This window comes from Mustela putorius, unplaced genomic scaffold (assembly GCF_011764305.1).
Source record: "Mustela putorius furo isolate JIRA1106 unplaced genomic scaffold, ASM1176430v1.1 tig00003845_pilon_pilon_pilon, whole genome shotgun sequence".
Taxonomy (NCBI): Eukaryota; Metazoa; Chordata; class Mammalia; order Carnivora; family Mustelidae; genus Mustela; species Mustela putorius.
Window position 1 is genome coordinate 96,981,233 of NW_025421998.1, and position 27,334 is coordinate 97,008,566.

Sequence of the window (27,334 nt, forward strand, 5' to 3'; positions counted from 1 at the left end):
TATTCTGACTTTTTTCCCTTGAGGGTTGTTGCTTTTGCTTTGTTATTTATTTTAAAAGTAACTTGAGTGGACTTAATCTGTGGATTTTTCCTCCTCTGTGTTGTACAATCACTGCTGTCTCTCTTTAGATAATGGGGATGAGGATGGTTTTTAAAATTTAGGGGGATTTCCTGGATGTCTTTGTGACCAGCCAGTGATCTATTGTAGGTTGCGCTGTTGTGCTGAAATGCTTTGAGGGGTAAGGTTCCATTTTCTGCTGGTAGATCAGTATGTGGGTTTAAAAGTGCACCCAAAATTCGGGTGATTTTTAAAAATTGCCTCTGTCTTGTAGTTTTGCTGCATCCCCTCAGATCTTTCCTACACACACCTGAGGTACATGCCTGAGATGAATGGAGAGATTATGAAGCCTCATTAAATTTCAGGCTCTTCCTCCAGTCTACGGTGTGACCTGGGACTATAGTCTCAGGCTAAGGCTGCTGAAGCTTCTTGTGTCCATTCTTCTGGGTTTGCTACTTGCACTGACAGTGCATCTGAATGTGGGTGTCCATCTTTCACTCTAGACTGAGTCAGCCCCTCTGGCCACTTTGGTGGCCATAGCCAGTGATGGCTCAATGGAACCACCATGCTGTTCAAGGGATGGGAGCCCCAGGCATAAATGGTGTCGACACCCACAGCTCGTACCTGAAGTCCAGCAGCTCTGTTTGAATGACAACTTCTCAGTTTGAGGCTTTCTTTTAGTTGATATCCAGATCCCTGATATGGTTGTTTTGGGATATTCTTATGTAGTTTTATAGTTTGGAGAATTGACAAACTCTTCACTCATTCATAAACGAAGTCCCAACTCTTTCCATGTTAGTTTTGTCTACCATTAAGTTCAATCGCATTAATAACTCATTTTGCTTTTGGTATTATTGTTATTATTTTTCTTAATGCTGTTTACACAGCTAATGTTAATTTAGGCTTATCCTTATCATTAATTATTTCCACCATTGCACTTCTAGACATTTATCCTAGAGATATGAAAACACACTTTCACACAAAGCCTGCACATGAATGTTCACAGCACCTATATAACCTCAAACTGGAAACAACTCAAAAGTCCTCCAATGGGTGAATAGTTAGGCCTATTATGGTACATGCATACAATGAAACACTACTCAGTCATAAAGGAAACGAACTACAGATGCCCAGTACAACTTTGAAGGATTTCAAGGGCCACATACTAAATAAAAACAGCCCATCACAAAAGTTATAAATGGGCCAATTATTCAAGGGTGAATTCTCAAGTTTACATCAGAAACTGAGGAAATTCAGTACTGGGGAAGGTGCCATGTTTTTAACTTCCCATGTATTTGCCAGAAGAATTAAATCCCATGCAAATATTATTAACATGTTGGTCTCCCAACTGATTATTAGAGCATTAGCAGGAATATGCAAAAATTTACTCCTTCTAAAGCATCTTCACTACTGAAATTTGAGTACCTTAGAACATTTGATTACGAAATCATTGAAACAAAATGTAGGCAGTAAGTTGCCTGCAAAAAAAAAAAAAATAAGCTGCATGAATCCATTTATATAACATTCTTTTTTTTTTTAAGGCTTTATTTATTTATTTTACAGACAGATCACAAGTATCAGAGAGGCAGGCAGAGAGAGGAAGAAGCAGGCTCCCCGCTGAGCAGAGAGCCTGATGCGGGGCTCGATCCCAGGAACCTGAGATCACGACTCGAGCCAAAGTCAGAGGCTTTAACCCACTGAGCCACCCAGGCACCCCCCCACACTTATATAACATTCTTGAATAACAAAAGGATAGAGATGAAGAGCAGTTTAGTGGTTACTTAGGACCAGGGGAGAGGAGTTACTTTGTGTGACGGAACAGCTCTGTGTCTTTATTTTGGCCATGGTTACATAAGCATATACATGTGATTAAACTGTGTAGGATTCTACACACACACTAGGGATTGCATGGAAAAATTGCTGAAATCTGAGTAAGATCCCGTAGTCTACAAAGGAGTATTGAATTGGCACCAATTTCCTGGTTTCTAGTAATTATTGTACGACAGTTATGTAAACTTCTTAACATTAGGGGAACCTGGCTGAGGATTCACGGGTCTCTGCTACTTTTGTTGCAGCTTCCTGTGAATCTAGAATTATTTCAAAATAAAAAGCTTTTAAAAAATGAAGAGAAAGGTAGTTTCTGAAATGATTAATGTATCTCAATTAATATGACACTTAATATTGAAACATAGCATGTACCCCCATTATAGTGCTGCCTAACCAGGTTCCTATTTCATATGCTTCCTGAAGAACTATTTCACTTTATAAATATGCTCTGTATTTCTTTGGACAATATGCTCATTTCCTTTTATGGTGCTGTGTCTTTTCAGAGTTGCAGGAAATTGTTCTATGTCTAGATGCATGCCCCAAATTAATAGGACTTAGGATCAGAAAAAAAAAAAAAAAACTGTTCTCAGCAGGCCCCAGCTCTGATGCCACCTTGGAAGGGGCTGTGGGTCCAGTGTAAGAGAGGCCGAACAGTTAGAGTCAGTGGATGGTGAGGGGTGTGCGCGACCAAGTGGGACAAGGAAAGAGGCAACCTGAGATCTGAAGGAACAAATATGACCACTTAGATGAAAATCTACTAAATTACTTGCATAATGATGGAGATGTTTGTATTAGAAACTGAGAATTGGCATCATTAAGACTTACAAAAAAATTTGAGGCAGATTTTAAACATTTTAGCTTCTTTGTTAATATTATGGAGGCTGCAGAGAATGCTTTTCCTCTTATGCTTTAGTAACATATTAAAGGTGCTTTCTTTCACTGGGCTATAGTTATTCATAATTTAGTTCATACTTTACACCTGCAAAAAAGACATCTTTAGGCAAAGCTGCATTTTCTTCAATATGAATTTTAGAAAGCCATGTTAGTGATGTTAGAATTATATCCAATATAAAAGTTCTCAAAATACAACAGAATACATTTACAAAAATAGGAGCAATTACAACTCTTTGTACAGTTGTAACAAAGACAAATGTATTTTATATATGATGGTATAATTTTCCCTAGGATTGTAAAATTTTTATAAATGGCATCTCATTGCTGCAGATGGTGGGAATTAGGATAGTAAATAGGACATTTCTATGTCATTCAGAATAGAACAAAATAACAAAGCTATGGTCTCCTTTTGGGGATCAAGGTATGAGAATTCAGGGCATCTGGTTGTCTTGGTCCATTAAGCCTTCAACTCTTGGTTTCGGCTCAGGTCATGATCTCAGGGTAGTGAGATCAAGCCCCACGTTGAGCTCCTCACACAGCGCAGAGTCTGCTTGAAGATTCTCTTCTTCTTCCCCTCCCCCAACTCTTAGTCATACATGCTTTCTCTAAAATAAATGGATAAATCTTTAAAAACAAGATATGAGAATTCTACAGCTACTTCTGACAGGATCAGAACTGAACTGATAATAATGAGATCTATCACATTAATTTTTTGACTCCCTCCAAAAACCAATAGCCCTTAAATATTTAACATTTATTTAGTTGGATGCATAGACAAATACATTTTTATTACTGAAGTTTCAAGCTTATTCAAATATATAATTTATTACTATAAATTTTCTGGAAAATTCCTTGAAAGGCATTTAAGTCACATACATATGAATCACTCTACTTGTCCCCAGTAAAACTGCATTATACCATGCTTTTTGTCTCAGAATATCAGCTGCTTATGAATGACAACTTTGAATGACAGCCATCTGGCTGGTGCATCTTGTCATTCATTTATCCTCCAAAACTTACTCAGCTTGCACTTTTCCTGTTGCATAAGATATGTTAGTTAACTGACACCCTGTTTCCAAAATATTCCATTAATGTGGGATTTCATACTGGAAAGCTACCACTACTTTAATCTTTAATTTGATTCTGATTTCTGCTCTTCATTGTTGTTTTTTCTTTGCCCATGTATATGCCATGAAATTAATTGTCCATTGGGTATATAGTAGACAGAAAGTATAATGGCATGAACCTGGCCAAGTTATTTTTTAAAAAGATAGTCACTAACAATGGATACCCTGGAAGACAACTGGTCAACCCCAAGGAATAGACACTGGACATAGTACACGAGGCTGAGTAGATGACTGCACAGTTGGCTACATGACTATGCCAAATTGTTGTGGTTTCTAGAGATCCTGGAAGTTTCCAATTGTTTTGTGACAACATGTAAGCATGCATAATTCTCAAGAAACAGGAGGCAGTCTTATCCGGCCAGTTAGGAAAGATTCTGCAGTTCTCTCAGAGGGGACAGGACCATTGCTTTTGACGTGTTCCATTTTTATCTGGAAAATAAAGAAAATAATGATTAAGTGGAAAACTCAGTAAAGACATAACTTCATTCAACACACACCATCTGACCCGTTCCATTTTTACTTGTAGTCCACCATTCCTAACACTCAGGAAAGATCTGAACAGAACCCAAGTCCATCAGAACACTTAGGGCCATATAATTGGAAAAAGTTTAAGAAGCAGCAGGGTTGTCATCTGAATTTTGCTGTAAATGATGACAATAAACTAATGTAGGCAGTAAAAAAAGACTGCCCCAGGGATGATAATTCGGTCAATGGAGAGTTTCAACTACCTCTTTACTATTTTAGCGCTCAGTGGCCATGAAACCTGAGCCACTCATGGCTACTGTGAGCACTAATTGATAATGTGGCAAATGCCTCCCCCAACACATGTACTTGTAGGATTAGCGAAGTAAGAAACCTTTGGAGTGACTGTTCTGAAACTTCCTGACCAAAAATCCCATGTGGGACTTTGTCTTCTTCTGGATTTAGGACATAAAGTGAATAGAAACAAGGAAAGGAAAAGGTCTTGAAGATACCTTGGCTGACTCAGCCAATACTAATGGGAGAACTTAAATATCTATATACACTTACATATGCTCTGTCTCTGTGTTGGAGAATATGCTCTCATGTATGGAATTAACAGCAGTGGTAAGTTTCATGATTTCATAGTTTACAGCATATACTTTTGACAGTTTCAAAACTTGCCCCCGCCCCCAAACCCACTTTTTTCTCTTTTGTGAAGGTGCCAAGCATCTGTTAAGCAATTGCAAAAATTTTAGTGATCCCTAAACATACTTTACATGAGGAAAATGTTTTTTCCTTTAGGGGAAAAATTACAATTAAAATCAATTTTATTCCTGCATTCTCCTTGGACTTATAATATTTTAGTTGCCTTCCTTTTTATTAAAAAACCTGAATTTTTATCAGCTGAAAAAAATTGGAGCATAGAAATATTTTATGCAGAATTTGAATTGCTAATTAAGTGTGGGATTTATTTTAGGGTTGTAGTTTCTGAAATAGTGGAAATAACAGCTGTGACTGTTTCATGTTGTGCATTTGAGACTCCACACTCTGAGGCAAAATGGGCAGAGTATAAAATAGCCCATCTCTAATATGGGACACTTGAATTTATTATATAGTTCTCACTACACTGAGAGAAATTGACTGCTGTTCTCATCTTGCTGTTAGTAACAAAACAGTTCTGTCTCCCTCTCTCGTTCCCTCTTTCTCTCTCGCCTTCCTTGCCCTCCATCTCTTACTCTTTTTTTCTCTCCCCTCTCCCCACTACATCTTTCTCTCTCCATCTCGTACTTAGGAACCAGTTTTGTGGAAAGCAGTTGAGGATTCTGAAGGATTTTCAACTTGAACCCCACAGAAAACTTACTTTAAAAACAGAGAGTGACTCTGCTGGATAAGTATAAACCCATTTTGTAATATTATCTACCTTTTAAAAGGAGTTCTGCTTTTCAGGAGACATCTGAAAAATCTTAAAGCTTTCTGATACTTACATAAAAACAGGCAATAAGTAGGACACAGTAATAGACTCTGCAAAAGACTTTCGTTTGATTCTATTTTTGCCACTCTGGGTTCGTGGGAATTCCTTAAACTCTGTCAGCCTTAGCTTGGCCTTATCTGCAAACTAAGAAAAATAATAACTATAATGCAGAAGATTTTCTAAAGATTAAATAAAACAATGCACGTGGAAGTCATTGTGTAGACCTTCCTTGTGTTCTGAGTTACATATAAAGATACCGTAGCAACGGCACAAACCTGTCTAAGATTGAATATCTGACTCCTCAGACAAATGACATAGGGAGGGGCCAATTCCTTGAATAATGTTTTATTGATTTTAAAAATCTGTAGAAGGTTTGCCTGATGTCAGGATTGGGCAGAGGAGAACGATTGGTTCCTTGGTGTTCATTTTATGAGTCTGTCTATTTTGGGGTGTTTGGAATATTTCAAAATGAAAATGGTGAAACAAATTAGTGGAGTAGAACCCGAGATTGGGCCGTGGCAAAGTGCTGACTTCTTTTTTTTTCTTCCTCTTCCTTTAAATTTAACCTTTTTACTGCCTTCGTGATGAAAGAGTATTTAGCTTTATGTCAAAGTGAGCTAAAATGAAGATATGGAAAGAAGAGAAAGGAAAGTGCTTACATAAAATTAAATTGTTGTTCTTAAAGTACCAGTAAAGTAAATTTTCTGGCAGTGGCATTTTTTTGGTTTTCAAGTAGAAGTGGCCACCTACATAGAGAAATAAAATGGAAAAAAAATTTTAAGAGTTTGACATCTTCTCCCTCAGATTAGAAAGTCTGTTTTGTAAATTCTGGTGATTAATTAAATATGGAGTAGACGCCATTGCATTACATTTTAATCAAGACAGCAAGAAAATGTACGTTATGGCTAGATGTTTATGCAGTGCTCAAATTTCACTTAGAAATATGAAAATTGGGGGCGCCTGGGTGGCTCAGTGGGTTAAAGCCTCTGCCTACGGCTCAGGTCATGATCCCAGGGTCCTGGGATTGAGCCCCGCATCGGGCTCTCTGCTTGGCAGGGAGCCTGCTTCTCCCTCTCTCTCTGCCTGCCTCTCTGCCTACTTGTGACCCTGTCTGTCAAATAAATAAATAAAATATTAAAAAAAAAAAAAAGAAACAGCATCTCTATACCGTGCAGAGGTGGGAGACGGCCTAGATTATCAGATGATGAGCAGACAGTGAGCCGTAGGGACCAGGCCTCTTTGAGCAGGAGCATGGAAAATGTATTATAAGGTGTAGAAATTTAAGGAGACTTTTGAGACAAAAACATAAGGCATAGAATTTACCTTAGCTTAAAACTGAATATGCGGTAACATGCTGTGTAAACAGAATGCTGTTTTGCATAAATTCACATATTATAAAATGAGAAAGAAAATGAACAATAATATTAATCTAGTTGAATCCAAAAATCCTAGCCAAAAACAAAAAAAAAATTCTGATAATTTTTAAGTGAGAAAGATTTGAATCAGGCTGCGATCCCATTAAAACCAGCCTCGTGGGTGACAGTCAGCCTCTGTCTAGACTCCTGCAGAGCTATTTGGACAACTGCGGCAAAACACACTTAATTCCTCTGAGACGATGTTGGGAAGATTTTTTTTCCTGATCTAATGAATTCTTTCACAGCAGGAGTCTAGAAATGCTCATGTGACTATTTCCAAAGCCTTCTTTAGGTCTTTGGGAACCACTTCTGGAGTTTCCTGTGTAACCATCAAACCCTACCTGTTCAGAGACTCACTAAGATAAACTGAGCCAGAAGCTTCACCCGCACATTGACATTTTAAGTCTTTGGCAGGCTGCCTGAGAAAATTCTAGATGAATTTGTCTCCAGAGGTTCAACAGTAATATTCCTGAATGGGGTTAGAATCACATATTTCAGAAATAATTAGAAGAGTACATAGAGTATTTTAAACACTAAGGGCAGAGTGCCTCGGTGTAAAGGGTTGGGATCTGAACTCCACGTCACTGTGTGACTTTGTGCAAACTGCCTTCTCTGTTAACTGTTGGGAGAGGTTTAACTCCTACGTTTGTGTGAATTTTAAATGAGTCCTATAAGTGCTTGATAGGAGTTGTTTCTCTATATTAAACATTTCTTCCTGGAGACGCTCAGTGCCTTGGAGTAATCCTGACCAGATTGAGTCTTTAATATCATGTTATTTTTTTCATAGAAGCATAGAATGACAAGGTAGGGAGAGAGTTTAGGGTAAATTGGTTCACCTATTATTTTACTTTAAAAATTCCCTTTTTTTATTAGAACATTTTTGGTGAGTGGTCATCTAATCTCTGAGTATTTTTCATAGCAAGGAATACACCTCTTTATATGGTTACTTGTTTCACTATTGGGCACATTTTCTTCAACTAAGAGGAATTAATATTATGTCTCTAATGTGAGTTATATTATAATTTCCAGGGAATAGCAGTTAGTAACATTATATTTAATCTGATTTTTTCCTGACCACTCCCAACTGACATCTGAAAAATAATTAAAAAAAATTTCTTGATGTTAATAATAAAGAGAGAGAACAAAAGTACTAATAAGTTAAATGTTAGTTTTTTTATTCTATACCAGTAACATTTAAACATTTTTAACACCTGGGTTTGAGGGTTTTAACACCTACGGTTGCATAATGGGTTCTAACTTGCAAAATCCTACAAAACTTGGGAAATTCTTCTCAAATCAATGCCAACATTTCCAAGATCACCACCACCACCAATAAAACCTGTCAGACTGAATCATAGTCACAAAAGAAAGCTTTTTATGGCCTTGTCGTATTACCTGATAAGTCCAGAATACATTGCCTTGATTGTTCACATCCAGTATCTATGATAGAAAGATAAAATGAATATTACTTTCTTCCAGGTGTCAAATGGAATTAGGTAAAATAACTTGAAGGAATGCCTTGCTTTGCGTTGCTACATTTTTCAGCTTGTATTACCTATTCTCTCTGGAGATGGGCGGTATATTTTTCTTCTAATAAAGGGGAAGGCACTGACAGCCCATTGTGATGGAGGCTTCATTGTTAATGATTGCTATGAGGGTTGGAGAGAGAGGAAGGAAAACTTATCCATATCAGTGTAACAAGTGTACTGTCCTTTCAATCACCAGCAGGTGCAGACTTCTCTATTCTGGGTCTGGAAAATGTAATTGATTTGATAGGAATTAAAATGCAACAATAGCAAAACTGTAACAAATACTTCAACTTTTTTGTGTTTTATCTCAAAGCCTTTCATCTGATTATGTATCTTAAGAAATATAGCACTCACAGAGGGGAAAAAAACATGCTGAAAGCAACTATGAAATCTTGTTGAGTATTCAGATTAATGGAAAGAGAAATATAAACATGAATACTAATTTTTGGACTGAGCACGTTTGGTAATAAGCAGACCTGCCTGTTCACAAACAAGAACTTCTAGCTGTATACCTTAAAACCATGTGCATTTTCTTTTTTATAAAAATATAGATAATGTAGATGTGGAGGGGGATATTGTGTTCATAAATATTTTCCTTTTGTAGGAAGATTTTAAAGGATCAATAAGTGACATTGAATGGAACTTCCAAGACATAAATTGAGGGAAGTCTATGGATACTGATGACATTGCTCTCTTTCCAACTTCTCCCTCTCCTACTCCTATGAAAGCAACCCCTCATCTCTGAGCCCCCTTGGTGAAATAAAGAAAGATTATAGTCTGTGCCCTGTTACATGCCTGAGCTTTTGAGATCAGAAGCTCCATCTATGTTAAAGTATGCTGGTGTTGATAACGAATCTCAGTGACATGAAACATTATTTCTATATTAAGTGAAATTTGTCTAATTCGAATGTTTAACTTGAAGCAGCTAGACGTTTGGAATTTTATCCCTGTAAGTATCACTAAAAGTTAAATATTTTTATTTATTTTATTCATTTTTAGAGATTTTATTTATTTAGGGGCGCCTGGGTGGCTCAGTGGGTTAAACCTCTGCCTTTGGCTCAGGTCATGATCTCAGGGTCCTGGGATCGGGTCCCGCATCGGGCTCTCTGCTCGGCAGGGAGTCGGCTTCCTCCTCTCTCTCTGCCTGCCTCTCTGCCTACTTGTGATCTCTGTCAACTAAATAAATAAAATCTTTAAAAAAATGATTTTATTTATTTAGTTGTCAGAGAGAGAGAGAGAGCACAGGCTGAGGGAGCAGCAGGGAGAGGGAGAAGCAGGCTCCTCGCTGATCAGGGAGCCCGATGTGGGGCTTGATCCCAGGATCCTGGGATCATGACCTGAGCCGAAGGCAGAGGCTTGGCTGAGTGAGTCACCCAGGCGTCAATAAAAGTTAAATATTTTTAAATGAGGTTTCCCCCCTCTAGATTAATGTAGTGTTGCTGTAAATAGACAAAATGAATAACATTTCTAAGTATTTTCATGCCCAGTTATGTCTATTACAATATGACATATCTATATTTGGGGTGGACCCCTCTGTGATATTTGGCAATTTCTTTTATGAACCAAATTTTCTATATTTTATCTTAAAACAATCTATTTGCATCTTATGTCACTTAAAATTACTAGAAAGTATATAAAACTGCTCAATATATTGCAAATTATTCAAGACATATGTGGTATCACTTAATTTTCATGTAAATATTATAAAATGGAATTTAGTTTTTGTAGATGAGGATGTTGTGGTTTGTATCTTTATCCCCAAAATAGAAAAGAAATAGAATATATTATGAGCACTTACATAAGATTTTTTTAAAAATTTTTTTAAAGATTTTATTTATTTGTTTGACAGAGATCACAAGTAGGCAGAGAGGCAGGCAGAGAGAGAGGAGGGGAAGCAGGCTCCCTGACAAGCAGAGAGCCCGATGCAGGGCTCGATCCCAGGACCCCGGGATCATGACCCGCACTGAAGGCAGAATCTTTAACCCACTGGGCCACTCGGGCACCCCTTACATAAGATTTATATGGAGGAAATTTCATCTGCACTTTAAATAAAGAACATGGTATTATTAGCACTGTTTGATTTTCTCAGATAATATTCAGTATACAATCATAAAAATGTTTGAAAAATGAAGGAATATAGCTGTGTTTTTAAAAAGGAGTCAGGGTAACTAAACATGATTCAATGATATTAAAATGTAAAGACAATTTTCTTTGTATGTTGAATATAGACTGAGAGTATCTTTCAGATGGTAAACTTAGACAAAACAGTTCTGATGAAAGCATTTTAAGAAAAGAGTAAACCTGAATATTCCAATGCAAATTTTTTTTCTCCTTCTAAATGTTTCTGAAAGAAGAAAGTTCAGTACGAAATAAAAATCCAGTAGTTATAAGTAAATGTCTGAAGAGTCTGATACACAAAAAATAGACGATCCCCCCGCCGTCTCTCACAGTGCCTCTCTCTGCATTCCCCCCACTTTTATATTTCTGTGTATCAAATAAAGGCATGACTTAGTTAATAAGAAGGTAATGCTAAGACCAAAAACATAAGGAGTCCTAACAAGAAAATTGCCAGAAAAGTTTTGTTGAAAGGCGACCAGGTCTTCTTCTCTAATACTGCTCTTACTGAAATTAGGTTTTTAGCCTTTTTGAAGTCAGGGACAGGAGCATCATCAAAGATAGTCCATAGCTTTTATATAAAAATATGTGGAATGTGAAAAGCGCTGTCCATCAGGACTTGAGTTTGTTCATATCCCAAGTTTGGGGGCAACTTTAATTGTAAATCTTGAGAGAATATTAATCTATAACTTGATGAGAATAGATTAACTACTCATATTGTAAGAAAATGATAGTAATTACCATGCCGAAGAAAGTACAGGTTCCAATATTGATTTACCTTTTTGCTAGTAATTTTTTTTTGCTAGCAAATACAGAACAATTTTAAATTATTTCTGTAAATTTTCAGCTCAGAAGCTCAAAGTTTTCTGATATCATTCTGCTGAAGGTAAACATTTTTATATAATTTCCAGAAGCTTCTTCATAGACACTTTATACATATACTATATGTATAAAGCCCAGAAAACACACCTACACAGAGACTTCTCGGTTGATTCGTTCTGAAGCCTACATTATACTGTGGGAAACTTTAGTCAAGTTAAAGTTCAATCCCTTTGACAGAGCCGCAGTTATAAAAAGACTCTCCCAAGAGCTTCCACAGCCTGCAGCCACCCTAAAGGACTTCTGTTAGTGGTCCAATGTCTTGAAGCAGGAGCTGCAAAACAGAAATTAGGAGGAGACAGGTCTAAGTTGAATAGTCAACTGGAATGGCAGAGGGGACAAGACAGGTCATGAAAGGGACACCAAACAGATTAAGGTCACTGTGAGAGAAAGGGTCCCCCATAGCATTCTTTTCTATTTGGTTTGCAAAGTGCTCAACTTTGCTGTCTTCAGTGCAAGAATTTTGCTCAACCTTGCTCTTGAGTTTTGGTTCAAAAGGCCTTGTAGTTTCCATTAAACTGACTCAATGTGGTGTCACCTGCTGGTAAAGTGTTTGATTTCGGCCCTCAACTAGTTCTGCATGAAGAGAGAGGAGTGCATACAGTCCTTAATACCAAAATGCTTTGCAACCCATAACCATATGTTCCACTACCTACTCTGACCTCTTCTTCCTTCTCTTTTTTTCATATTACTGAATTGTATTAACCCTCGTGGCCTAATGCTTTACAGATGTTTTCTAGTTCCATTTTAAGTTCTGTCTACATTTTTTCCTGCACTAGATTCTAAATACTTCAAAAGCAGAGACAATTTCCTTTTTTTGAGTATCACCAAATAGATTCAAGTAGAGTTCGCAATGAAACAATCAATACTTTTTATTTTTGTTAAATGAGTTGCCATTACTTGTGATTCTCACATTAATCATATGCTTAAATTTAAAGTGAAATTATTAGTAATATGGTTCTCCTTATAATTAAAAGAAACTCCTTAAATATATATATTGAGTGGACAGTTAATCAATTCTCTAGCTCTGCTACATAGTATATGGAGCATGAGAAATATTTAAATTCTGAATATTGATGATCTCTCTGGGTGTATTGTACTATTAGAACTTGTTTAGCAATTCTGAAGGAGTTCGGGACATTCAGGATTGTGTTTCATGATTGAATGTTTCCATCGCATTCCACACTTGCTTTCATATGTATCAAATTGGAGCATGCGGTGTGGCCTTTCCTTGATCGTTACTTAATTATGACGTTGTGCTAAGTCTTCGCTCAGGCCCAGCAGAGTGAGTGCTGTGCTGAATCCTGCAGTGACAGCTCTTTCTCTTGTTCTGAAATATTGATGATCATGGAACCTACTGTTGTGTTTAGTCTTCAACTCTTCTCGCTCCAGCTAAAGGTTAATGGGCCAAAATCCTATTGACCAGTGGGAAGGGAGTGCCAAACGACCCAATAACAAAGTATAGGTTTCTCAAACATAGTATTGCAACTGCAAATTATCAATATATTATTGTAAAATTCACCCAGAACAATGTCCAAGATAACTTTTCTCCCATGGAGAAAATGCAGATGTGCAGTCATAAAAGGAAGCTGTACTTGGGCAGATCAGGGATGATTGAAACGTGAGCAGACAAGAGTTTGAGTGGAGGCTGGTAACTTTTTTCAATTGCTGGTACGCTTTAGAAAGGAAAGAAGAACCTAGAGCGGATAGTAGCCAATATAGTGTAGCATGGCTGCCAGTGCTCAAATCCTGCCCATTCAGGATCAAGCTGGCAGTGGTAGATGGAATCGTATTTTAAGTGGAGCAAATATTGGAAAAAGTACCTGAAGAAGGCAAACTCAGTTCAATCAAAAGTATTCTACAGCCTCCCTTACCTCACACCCTCTACTTTAAGTTACATTCTTGGACTTTGAATGGATATCTTTTGAGTGAATAATAATTCATTTATTTATTTGTTTATAAAAAGATTTTATTTATTTATTTATTTGACAGACAGAGATCACAAGTAGGCAGAAAGGCAGGCAGAGAGAGAGGAAGGGAAACAGGCTCCCCACTGAGCAGAGAGCCCTATGTGGGGCTCGATCCCAGGACCCTGGGATCATGACCTGAGCTGAAGGCAGAGGCTTTAACCCACTGAGCCACCCAGGTGCCCCTTGAGTGAATAATAATTTAAAAACAAAAGATAAAGTACACTGCTAAGATGCTTAGCACCTCTAAGAATTTACCATGTATTCATGTTTACTTGAAAAATGATTCTATGCATTTTAAGATGAAACAGCCACCTATAAAAGGAAGTCTTACAAAAATCATAAAGTTGTCTATACGCTTAGGTTTTTAGACAATTCTGTTTTGATAATTATCTCTGATTCACATGTTTACATTTTTTTACTGTAAAACATGCAGAACAATTTAAAAACAAGGAAATGCCTTCCTGGGAGCCCTGCTTTACTCTGAAGAAGCTTTTTAAGTCTTTTGATAAGTTTAGTGTCAAAAAAGAATTTATCCGTTAGGAAATAATTTTAGTGGACAATATAGAGGCCACCAAAGGATATGAAGTAGAGTTTGGAGCATTGAATTTTATGAGCATGGTACATAAGTGCCATTATAGAAGCTAATTCTGCACTATAGATGTCTTGAAAATACACTGCCATTAATCTCCTAAAGTGAATTTTACTAGAAGACCTTGGGAAGGTGTGTAAGAGCAAGAAATAGGAAAACCTGCAATCCAAGTTTCCTTGGATTAATATTCCCTGGAGAGAGCAGAGACGTGCTTACTTTCATTGGATGGACACTTTTAACAATACATTTGAAAACAAACAAAATTTGAAGAAATACTAATATCAATCTTACTAGTCAATTAAATTGTCAAATCTTAACATTGAAAGAAATCTCTTTCTTTAAGCACAGATTTCTTCCTTCCAGCCAGTGTAGAAATCCCTTTTATCATATCTTTAACATAGTCAACTGACCTTTGGCAAGGACAGTGATAATGTAATGGAGAAAAGACAGTCCTTTAAGCAAACTAGACACAGACCTAGTCTCACAAATGAACAAAATATACTCAAAATGGGTCATGGACTTAAATCTAAACTCACAAAAATGAACTCAAAATGGATCACAGACCTAAATACAAAACACAAAACTATAAAACTCCTACAGATAAGGTAGGATAACAATACAGGTAAATTTGGGTATGGTGATGACATTTTAGCTACAATGCCAAAGACACAAGGCATGCTTAATTGATGGTTTATGTCTGTTCTGACTTGCAAAGGAATAACTTGAAGATCATCTGGCTTTGTGTCCCTGAATTCCTTGACAATACACAAGCCACTCCAAGACTTGACAAAACCTGAGACATCAGAAATCAGAGACAACCTCCCCATCCCTTGCCCCAGAGACTAAGATTAGTGTTCTCACTAACCATTAAGTTATTAAATTGAGAAAATAGAACATAAACTTAAGTTTCCTTCACACCATTAAGTTATTAAATTGAGAAAATAGAACATAAACTTAAATTTCCTTCACACCTATATCTGTTGAATAAGAGACATATCTACTCTATCACCAACTGGCTTTTGACCTATGAATTGACCAGAAATTTAGATAAATTTGGGATATTTATTTTTGGATAGATTTTCTTTAAAAATATTGTATATTAAGTGTAGAGAAACCATGGAGACTCATAGTGAAAAAATAATCCAAGCTCTAGCAGATGTTATCAGTGATTCTATCTAAAGATCTGAGGTGCTAAACACTTGTTTAGGGTAAATCCAAGGACAAAGCAACTACATTTAAAGAAATTAATGTAGACATTAACGTATTAATGTCACATAATAATACAGAGAATCCTGAATGTTAGGTTATCTCTAACGCAGAAGCTGGTGCTGCTATCGAGCTTTCTCTGTATCTTCTGATAGTTGACCTTCTGCAGTATATACTGTGTATAAAATTTCACTCCATTATGGGTAAGTTGAGCATTTATATATTATATTTAAAATGTCAGTTGAGCAAAAGAATGAGGATGAATGAAAATCATCTCCACCACTCCAAAATCGGAGGAGGGTTGTTACAGAGCCAGCAAAGAAAACCACATTAGGGTAACATTAGAAAAGACTGTACTTTGTACAAATATTTTAACCAATACATTTCCCTTAAGTTTTTATTTATTTTTGGGTGAGAGAGGGAGAGTGCCCACAGGAGCAGGGAGGAGGGGCAGAGGGAAAAGCAGACTCCCTGCTGAGCCGGTAGCCTGATGCAGGCGTTGATCCCAGGATTCCAGGATCATGACCTGAGCTGAAGGCAGATGCTTAACTGACTGAGTCACCCAGGAGCCTATTAACTAATATCTTTCAATGTGTTTCTTATGCTTTTAATACCATGTTGATATTACAGTAGCCAGGAGTTTTTAAAAAAAATGCCACTTTTATTCTTGCTGCATTTTCCTGTGTGTGTGTTGTGGGGGAGACTTACCAGGTGCCTTTCCATTTGGATGCCTATTTAAAGGGTAGTGGTATAATAAGATGTGCAAACAACTGAATGACCTTCAGTCCAAGCAGGTGTGCTCTGCCAAATCCTAGCTGTCTCTGCTGTAAATAAGAAAAAAGTCCAGCTTTATTCAGATCTCCTAGAATCAAGATTGACATTAGAAAATAAAGCATTCAACTCTTTCTGATTAAAGAAGCAGTAGAGGAGAATGGTAAAAATCGGAAGCTGTTTTCTTTAACCTCAAAAAATATAAGTTCTGAGGAAATGAGTATTGTAAGTATAAACATTACTGTCATTGCTCATATTTTGGATGATAATAGATAATCTTGCAGATTTTCACATTCTATGCATGTGTTGTTTGAGTCTGTGGATCTACTGTGTGCACATACACAAGTACTGTATTGTCTTGGAAAAAGAATAAGTTACTCACAAAGGCCAGAGGAGGTCCTTGTGGAAGAATCCTCCATAATGATTCCACTCAGGAAAACGAATGATTCTAACATAGTGAAAAAAAAAATACATGCAAAACAGCAAAGAAAGGAGCTTTTTAACAGCATTTAAATTGTAATTATAAATAGAGAATTGATTTCTAAAGTGATCTGGTGGGTTTTGAACATATTATTCACTCTCAGTGACTTTTAAATTGAATATCCTCAGTTTATAAATCAAAAGATCATTTTCACCTGCCAGTGTTGTAAATTCCACCTGCAATCTATTAATCAAGCTATGTTCCTTTTCTCTGACATCATCAGCAGTAATAAAGATTCTGCAAATGGAACTTAGCCGACAATGTTGTAGTTGATGTATGAGACAAAAAGAACCCAGCCTGCTCTTTCATAACCGCATTGGCTCAGCAGGACATAATGGTGTTAAAAACTTGTTTTCTGTTACCGAGGTAAGAAGATACTGGGCCAAGACACCTAGGGAGAAAAAAAAGTGTTGAGTGAAACTCTGCAAAATTCACCATCTGGCATCAGCCATGCTTACTGTTTTCTTCAGTTCATGTGGCTTTCTATTCATTAAATTGTATTTTGTTTCATTATAACATAAGTACAGATGGAAAGGCTGATGGGCAAAACAAAATCACAGGATTTCCTTCCAATGTGTAGATTCATAATTTCTCATAATGGTTTGTCTCTTCTCTGTTGTAATTGAATAATCAGCCAGCACAAAATGTTCATTATGCGGCTCAAGAGAACAACCCAACCCAAACTCTGATGAAATGTCTACCCTTTAAAAGATAATAATGTATTTGAAAAGAAAAGCAGGTACCATGTGCACAGTATCAAAGTAAAATCACAGAATATTTTTAGAGAATGTCCAATTCAAACTGTTCATTATAGATATGCAGAAAATAATACTGTTACATCCTTCAAGTTCAAAAGCGAGCTACTGGGAAAGAAATTATCCAAATCTGAATGTTCTAACCTCTTTCTGCGGTGTTCACTTTGTCACATTCTTTAGTCAGATAAGCCTAAATTTCAGACCCGACTGTATCATTTATTGGCTTTATGACCTAAGACAAAATTTTTTTGGGGGGGAATCAATTTGCTCATGTCTCAAGTGGAAATAACAAGGTAATTAATGAGATTACATTGAGAATTACATGAGACTACCCATTCACAGCACCAAGAATAACTTGTGAGGTATTTTAAGTACTAGATAACAGGTACTGTAGTGAGCACACATGATCACTGTGGTGGTTAATTTGAGGTGTCAACGTGGCTAAGCTATGGGGCCAGTTCTTTGGTCAAACACTAGTACAGATATTGCTGTGAAGGTAGAAGAGATGAACATTTACATTATTTAATTGACTTTAAATAAAAAGGAGTTTACCCTGGATACTGTAGGTGTGGGCCTTATGTAATTGGTTGAGGGCTTTAAGAGCAGCCACTGAGATTTTTGGGAGAAGAAGCATTTCTGCTTCAAGAATGTTACTTGGAAACTGTGTCTGAACTTCTACACCTATAGCCACCTGCCTGCTCTATGGATTTTGGGCTTGCCAGCCTCCACAATCATGTGAACCAATTTTATCTATCTATCTATCTATCTCTCATCTATTATCTATCTATTGATCTATCATCTATCTATCATCACCCATTGTTGTTTCTTTGGATAGCCCTAACTAATATATTAACTAAAGGAACTGACCAAAAAATGAAGCAAATGACTCCATATTCTTGTAATACAAAACATATTTTTATTCTGAAATCAATGTCTAATTCTATATACCACAGTTACATAGTTGCAGTGAAGGAAGTTCCACTAACATATTTAAGTGTAATCATTTTATCCTAACTCTGATATCTGAAATATTAGAGTAGTATCTGGCATCAACTCTCTCATTCTCTTTTTTTCATTTCATTTTATTTTATTTTATTTCTTTTCAGTGTTCCAGTATTCATTGTTTATGCACCACACCCAGTGCTCCATGCAATACATGTCCCCCATAATACACACCACCAGGCTCACCCAACACCCCACACCCCTTCCCTCCAAACCCTCAGTTTGTTTCTCAGAGTCCACTGTCTCTCATGGTTCATCTCCCCCTCTGATTTCCCCCAATTCACTTCTCTTCTCCTTCACTCAATGTCTTCCATGTTATTCCTTATGCTCCACAAGTAAGTGAAACCACATGATAATTGACTCTCTCTGCTTTACTTCACTCAGCATAATCTCTTCCAGTCCCATCCATGTTGATAACAAAAGTTGGGTATTCATCCTCTCCAATGGAGGCATAATACTCCATTGTATATATGGACCATATCTTCTTTATCCATTTGTCTGTTGAAATGCATCTTGGTTCTTTCCACAGTGGCCACTGCTGCTATGAACATTGGGGTACAGATGGCCCTTATTTTCACTACATCAGTATCTTTGAGGTAAATACCCAGTAGTGCAAATGCAGGGTCATAGGGAAGCTCTTTATTTAATTGCTTAAGGAGTCTCCACACTGTTTTCCAAAGAGGCTGCACCAACTTGCATTCCCACCAACAGTGTAAGAGGGTTCCCCTTTCTCCACATCCTCTCCACCACACGTTGTTTACTGTCTTGTTAATTTTGGCCATTCTAACTGGTGTAAGTGGTATCTCAGTGTGGTTTTGATTTGAATCTCCCTGATGGCTAATGATGAGGAACATTTTTTAATGTGTCTGTTAGCCATTGTATATCTTTTTTGGAGAAGTGTCTGTTCATATCTTCTGCACATTTTTTGACACGGTTATCTGTTTTGTGTGTGTTGAGTTTGAGTTCTTTATACATTTTGGATATCTGCCCTTTGTCTATAGTGTCATTTGCGAATATCTTCTCCCATTCTGTGGGTTACCTCTTTGTTTTGTTGACTGTTTCCTTTGCTGTGCAGAAGCTTTTAATCTTGATGAAGTCCTAAAAGTTCATTTTCGCTTTTGTTTCCTTTGCCTTTGGAGACATATCTTGAAAAAATTTGCCATGGCCGATGTTGAACAGATTACTGCCTACATTCTCCTCTAGGATTTTGATAGATGCCTGCCTCACATCAAAACTCCATTTTGAGTTTATCTTTGTGTATGGTGTAAGAGAATGGTCGAGTTTCATTCTTCTACATGTAGCTGTCCAATTTTCCCAGCACCATTTATTGAAGAGACTGTCTTTTTTCCACCGTATATTTTCCCCTGCTTTGTTGAAGATTACTTGACCATAGAGTTGAGGGTCTATATTTGGGCTCTCTACCCTGTTCCACTGGAGTGTGTGTTTCTTTTTGTGCCAGTACCATGCTGTCTTGGTGATCACAGTTTGTAGTAAGCTTGAAATCAGGCAATTTGATGCCCCCAGTTTTGTTTTTCTTTTTTAATGTTTCCTTAGCAATGGCATTGACTCTTAATCCAAGCTCTTCTTTTTTCAGACCAAGAAACAGTTTTAGCAATGTCATCACACATTTTAGAGGAAGGTGGAGACTAGAATTCAGATCCTCTAATTGGTACTTAGTATGTTCACACTTTCCAGCACACATTTTAGTACTTAGATTGTTTTTTCAATTACTTGATGTGGTAATTTGAGTGTGTCTTGTGTGGGATACATGCTCTTTATATTTTAACAAATGGGATAAAGTATATTTTCATACCTTTAAATTTGGGGCATTATTTTGATCTCAAATGATAAACAAGGATATTTTAAATAAAAATAGATAATTTAATGATTAATAGGCAACTGCATAAATATTATTGTCATGGTTACACATGTCCTCATGCTTCCATCATTGTCCTTCCTGAGAAAAAATGCTAACTCATTAAGGCTATTTCGAGATACTAACATTTATGCCAGTGAAGAGTCATCTTCATAACATATATGTCTTTTTAAATTTTCTGGTCATTTTTTTCACCTATCTTCATGGACTTACTGAAGAAAAATCACAGTTTATATTGAAGAAGGAAATATTTAAAAATTAGTTGAGGAGTATTTGAGTAATTTGAGTTAATCATCTTCAGAAAGAAATGGGCTATATTACATTTATAATTATTAAGAAACCTATGTTCCACCAATTAGAGTCAGGGAATTGCCTCAGCCATGGTCAGAAACCTTCCTGTGGATGCCCCACACTTATCCAGGAGAATGAGGTGCCCCTTCTCTTGCTCTACGTTAGTGTCAAAGAAGTCCTAGTGGGGAGTCCAGACTCTTCAGGACTACCCCAGTCTAATGCAAGGCCCTCCTTCCCACCACATTCATACCCTGTGATGTCCAGGTGGGAAACCTGGATTTCTATCCCCAGCTGGCAGTAAGAAGATGGCATGACCTCTCTTTCTACAGGAGCATTGTCAAAAGAAACCAGATAAAAACAAAAGTTTTAGATAAACATCAGAGTCTTATAACATACAAGATGTTCAGATACCAGTTTAAAATCACTCAGCATAACAAGAAGCAGGAACATTTCAACTTGAGTGGAAAAAGAGAGTTAAGAGACATCAACACTGATGTGACAGGGATATTAAATTTATCTGAGAAAGAATTTAAAGTAGTCATTACAAGATATTTCAGCAAGCTATTGTAAACATGTCTTTAAAAAATGAAAAAAAAGTGTTGCTAAAGAAATAGAAAATAGTAAAAAAAAAAAAAAGCAGAAGATACAAAAATAAATGAAAATCTTGTAACTGAAAAATAAACTGGCATAAAAAACTCCATGGATGGCTCAGAAGCAGAACGGGTCGGGGGAGAGAAGAAAAACACATTATAATAGAACTTTCTCAGTCTGAACAGCAAAGAAAGGAGATTTTAAAATGGAGAAGAACACATATTTTGTAACCTATGGTAATATAAAAATATTCTCACATATATGTCATCAGCATCTAGAAGGAGAGCTGGAAAAGGGTAGGGCTTTTGAAAAATACTCAAAATAATAGCTAAAAATCTCTCAAATTTATCAAAAAACATGAACTTAAAGGTTCAAGAGCTGAGTAAATCCCAACTAGAATAAACTCAAAGTAATCCACACCAAGACACATCATAAACTTCTGAAAACTAGAAATAAAGAAAAAAAAAACTAATTATCTAATCTATCTAATTATCTAAATCTATCTAATCATCTAACCTACTCTTTCATCATAAACCAGAGAGGCCAGAAGGAAGTGGTATATCATTTTCTTCAGCTGCCACCTGGGCCCTTCAGGGTCAAGGGAATATCAGACAAGGAAGGAGTCTCAACTGGGCAGGTGTTATTGACCCTGATTATTAAGAGGTGATTGGGCTACAGTGTACAGTGGGGATCAGTGCCCAAGCAATCCCCTGGGGATCATCTTGACTTTCTAATGCTAAATTTTGATGGTAAATGCATAAATCAAAGTCTTCAGTCTGGGAAGGGCTTGGTAATCAAGGGGTTCAATAACCTTCGGGGTTCAGGTTTAGGGCACACCCCGAGGTAAGACACCAAGGTCAGTAGAAGCATAGCTGAAAGTGAAGGGTGTATATCTCATGATATGAATTAGAGCAGGTGTGGCTGTGTTTATTGTTTGGGTGTAAAGGGAACCATAGAAATTAGGATGAAGGAGGGAGTGGAGTGGGGCTATCAATTTCCACGGCTTAAAGCTAGGTTAGATTTTTGTTTTTGTAAGGATAACTGTTTGCTCTTTTTCCTCTGCTATGTTATGACAGTAGGGTTTGAAAGAATAGATTTTATGCTGAATAATAGGCAATGAAATAGTTCTGCTGGTAAGGTTGAAGGGGACAAATCAGGTTGCTGAGCAGAGATAGCAACGTAAGAGCAGTGACTGGAAGTAGAGAGGAGGCCATGGTGGGGGCAGTCTTTTTCCTTGTCAGCTGACGGCCAGTCGTGGGCATTTGCCAATAATGACCTTTCTGCTTGGGTGTGTTGATGAATAGGGGCATCTGGATGAAAAAATAAATCTTACGGGTACCTGGCTGGCTCAGTCAGTAGAACATCCAACTCCTGATCTCAGGGTCACGAGTTAAAGCCCCATGTTGGATATAGCAATAATAGGTAAATAAATAAATAAACAAATTTCTTTAAAAAAGAAAAAAAATTGACTTTATTCTCCAGAAGTTTTCTTTTTCAGATTTGAGATCTGTTTAAATTATGACCAAATGATAATTATTAGAATTAATAAATTACTATCAAGAAGAAAAGGAAGAGGGGGAAGAACCAATACAAGAGAGAAAAGGGAGAATTTAGAGATTGGTAAAGAGGGTGACAAAAAAAATAGAAAAAAAGAAAAGTCTTTTCCGTAAAGAGGCTGGGATGAAGAGTATTTGTTAACTTTGGGCCCTTACACATCTATTTTCATGAAGTTTTAACACTGGATTTGAAAAATCAGAGAAGAGTACAATCCCATTACAGATCATTTCATAAAGGTCTCAGAAGTTAATATTGTGGCTAAAATTTTATAGAGAAAAAAGTCTTGGCTTTGGCTTGCATCTGACCTAACACCCAGCTGTCAGAGAGACTGAGAAATGGAACATCTTTATAGGACAGTGAAGGCTACAGAGGAGAAGAAAGTCTGCATTACTTACTCCTACCCCTGTTAGTCTTTCAGTTTTAAGAGAATAGTTTATGTCCTGTGGATAATTTTAAAGCTTTCCCCAAAAAGAAAGGGAAGTCAAGTCAAAGTAAACTGAGAAAATACTTCTACAGAATTTTCTGTTAATGGATATACCATAGTTTCTAATGATGGGATTCTGACAGGAACTTTGCAGAGCCATATAAGGCAGTTGAGGGAAGCCTAGGTGTGTATCATCATTTTCTGCTTTGCGTCTGCAAGCAAACTGAGCCAAAAAATCGCATGACATGTATATGTGGGTCAGAAGGCTGATATACCAAACACAGATTCGCTAACAATGGGTCACTCCTCACGAGTGGGAAGAAACTGCCTAATATGTCCATGTACAGACTTCATAAAGTGAGACCAGGAAGGGTGGGATTGTCCCCAGACTGTTCTCAGACACCAGGATTCCCCCGCCACTGGCATTTCCTCCTGACTTTCGTAGGGAGGCAGGAGGCTGGAGCAATTTCAGGCAGAGAGGGCAGGGGCATCTATAAATGGCAACTCTTGAAGGTGAAAATAAATGCTCTCTGGGAGGGAATGAGAGACGGAAGGAAGGCTTTCTTCAGGAAAAGTCAGAGGAAGACAGCTAACCACAAGTCAAGCAAGTGGTAAGACTATGCTACGGGTGAGGAGTTTGGGTTTGATCTAATAAGTACTCCGAGATTGCTGCTAGGAGGAAATGAGATAACATATGTGAGAGCACTTGGTAAATGGGAAGACTCTATGCTAATGTGAGGCATTAATACTATTATTCTCATCCACTACAGGTTCCTGAGCAGGGGAGTGACATGATAAAAGCTCTACTTTAGAAGATTAGTGTGGGAGTGAGGTGCAGAATGGCTGTAAAGGCAGGGCGAGTGTAGGTAAGGAGGTCTGCAGATTCCGCTGAGCCCGCTCCGCTGGGAGTTTGGAAGTATTCCTAAAAAGAGAAAGTTCTCTGTTCTCTCCCCTCCCTCCCCTCCATGCCCTGAAGGAGGCCTTCTTTCGGCCGGAAGACCCAGCTGACAATCAGATCCTGCTTTAGCCTAAAGATAAACTAAGAAAGAACTCTAAAGGATGCTTACCTGGTACAAACACTGGGGGACTGTGTAGATGGACCTGGGATTCTATTTCTGCTTCTTCTGGATTTGGTTCAATGTATTTCTCTTCTTTCTTCACTTCTCCTTCAAAAAACACAGATGTCACAGTGCTGATACCAGTCCATACGTGGTTCTAGGGAAGGAAACTGCCCTTAAGAGGAACAGGGGCCTCTGATTTTGGCTTCCTCGTGGCTTCCTCGCTTCTGTATGCACACCTTATATTACTAAGTGCAGGATTAAGGTGAGTGAGTCACTTGTTCCTACTTCCTCAAAAACAAAGCTTCAAATTCAATACCCTTGTGTGCCTTGTAATAAAGTTTAATACCTCATTAACAAAAAAAAAGGCATGAAGGAACATGCATTTTTAAACAAGATAAATCTTTAGGGAGGAAAAAAGTCCTGAGGTATAAAGAAAGGAGATAACATTGCTTAGAATAAAGGATCAAGATGGATAATGTGAAACTTCAATTCATAGAAAGAATGATGTGTCTTACAAGTGAATGATGAACTGCCAGCAACAAAATTAGAAATCAATATGCTATATAAAAATTAGCTGGTGTAAGACCAATAAGAAAATACAGTAATCATTTTTAGAGATGGGACTGGGAATAAAAACAGAAGTATTTGGATCAAATTGAAAGCTGCCACACATTTGTCAAGGGAAAAATAGCAAAGGCTGTCAAAATATCATAGCCTTTTGTTCTTCCCTTTTTTTAGCTTAAAGAAACAAAAATTCCCAAAATAGTCAACCCTTGTCATTTGAGCCAGGAAAATCTAGGAGTAGCATTTGCTCATAAACAGTGCCATTTATAACATTATTTGTTGTTTATATCATTGTAATAAGCATAATTGCAGGCTGTCTTGGAATGCTAGAGTCTGATTATTATAGGGTACTTACTGTTCTTAACTGGGGACCCAAGAGGAGTGGCTCAGGAGATCTGAGTCTTCAGTGCAGAAGTTCTGACTGCTGGCAAAGTGTATGCATGTGATACACACAGGTACACACACTCACACACACACCACACACAGAGCGAATGACCCAGTCTGACCTTACTTAAGGCCAGTCTTAAAAAGAGATTAAGGAGCTAGAGGGCATTATGGCAAGTGAATTAAGTCAGTCAGAGAAAGACAAATACCATATGATTTCACTCAGATGTGGAATTTAAGAAACAAAACAGAAGAACATAGGGAAGGGAAGGGAAAATAAGATAAAAACAGATAGGGAGACAGACCATAAAAAACCTCTTAACTGTAGGGGACAAACTGAGGTCACTGGAGGGGAGGTGGGCGGGGTGACAGGGTGCCAGGGTGATGGAATGAGCACTGGGGGCTCTATGTGTCCTATGCAACTGATGAATCATTAAACTCTACCTCTGAAGCTAATAATACACGATATGGTAACTAAATTGAATTTAAATTAAAAAAAGAAAAAAAATTAGTTAAGATTTCCTCGCTTCATAATGTTCCATAGCAAAGTGCTCCTATCTTATGTTATATTCATTTGTGAGTCAGCAAAAATAAGAAATCTTAAAGATCTACACTTTAAATATAGGGATGTTCTAGGGCTAGGGAATTTCATATGCCTGTTACAAGGGGAAAGAAAATGTGTACAAGATCAAAGGGAAGAGAAAGATAAAGAAAAATAATTCACCCTTTATAGTGAAAAAAGCATATATGGAAAAGTGTAAAATATGAATATTTAAGAATATAAGGCTTATAATTTATAGATCTTAAGAATTAGCAGTTGCTTTGTTTTGATAGTTTTCTCATTATTTCCTCCTGAATTTACTTGGCAATATGGTTTGTATAGAAGAAATGATGTCTAAACCACATGGAGCTGGATCTGTCACACCCTAGGGAAAAGGATCTTCTAAGAGGAAGTAAGTATCTCCAGTTGGAGGTGGCACCTCCCTTCCCTAATTACTTATGTTTGCTGTAGTAGTAATTTGAATATAAAGCTGGGGTTTAATATATACAAATACAATAACTGGTTATTGGGTATGGTATAAAGAAAGGGATTAATACTATGTAAATGCCCTTTCTACCCATTTAGTCAGGATTAAGGAACTCTCCAGGGAAGCAGAACCAAATGAAGATAGATAAATATGGACATAGATAGATACAGATATACAGGACATTTATTGCAGGAACTGGCTCACATGATTGTGAAGGCCAGGAAGTCCCAAAGTTCTGCTGTCTGCAAGCTGGAGAACCAGGAGAACCAGTGGTGCAGTTCAGTCTGAGTCTGAAGGCCTAAGAATTGAGGGTCTGATGCAGTCATTCTCAGCCTGAGTCCCAAAGCCAGAGAATGAGGAGCACAGAAGTCTGAGGGTAGCAGAACCTGGATGTATCAGCTCTAGCAGGAAGAGTGAATTCAACCTTCCTCTACCTTTTTACTCTATTCAGGCTCAGAAAGGATTATTGAGGTCTACTAGTATTGGGGAGAGCAATCTTGACTCAGTCTACTGGTTCAAATGATAATCTGTTCTAGAGACATCCTCACAGACACACCCAGAAATAATGTTATACTGGCTGTCTGATCATCCCTTAGCCCAGTCAGGTTGACACATAAAATTAGTCATCATAGGTCCACCCTTTGTCACCTTGGCACCCATCTCCTTAAACCATACTTAACCTCCAAATGGAGATGGTAACAAGGTCATAATTCCACCCAACATGGTACAACTATCCTGACTGCATCTCTTTCTCAGAAGAGGAGATAAGGTCCTTGAGGAATGTGTATTCTTCTCCTGATACCTCATAACTTAGATACGATGGTGTAAAATTAGCAATACTTAAAAACTGATATAAAGTCAGTACCTCTTATGTTATATGATAAAGGAATAAGAGAGGAAAGAAAACAAAGAGGATTTGTTTAATAGATGTTGTATGTCTATGTTTAATATATGTTGTAGTTACTTATATACACACAAACATAAAAATTACAAAATAAGGAGAAAATA

At 37.3% G+C, this 27,334-nt stretch overlaps 1 long non-coding RNA gene across 1 annotated transcript; it reads right to left on the bottom strand.

Annotated features, from left to right (window-relative positions):
- Positions 1 to 1,756: 1,756 nt before the first annotated feature.
- Positions 1,757 to 24,589, bottom strand: LOC123387060. The gene is made up of 3 exons (XR_006601435.1): positions 24,357 to 24,589; positions 8,649 to 8,693; positions 1,757 to 4,334 (listed from the first exon to the last, which is right to left on the bottom strand). It is a non-coding gene; the product is annotated as an uncharacterized LOC123387060 (long non-coding RNA).
- Between the last annotated feature and the right edge of the window lie 2,745 nt (positions 24,590 to 27,334).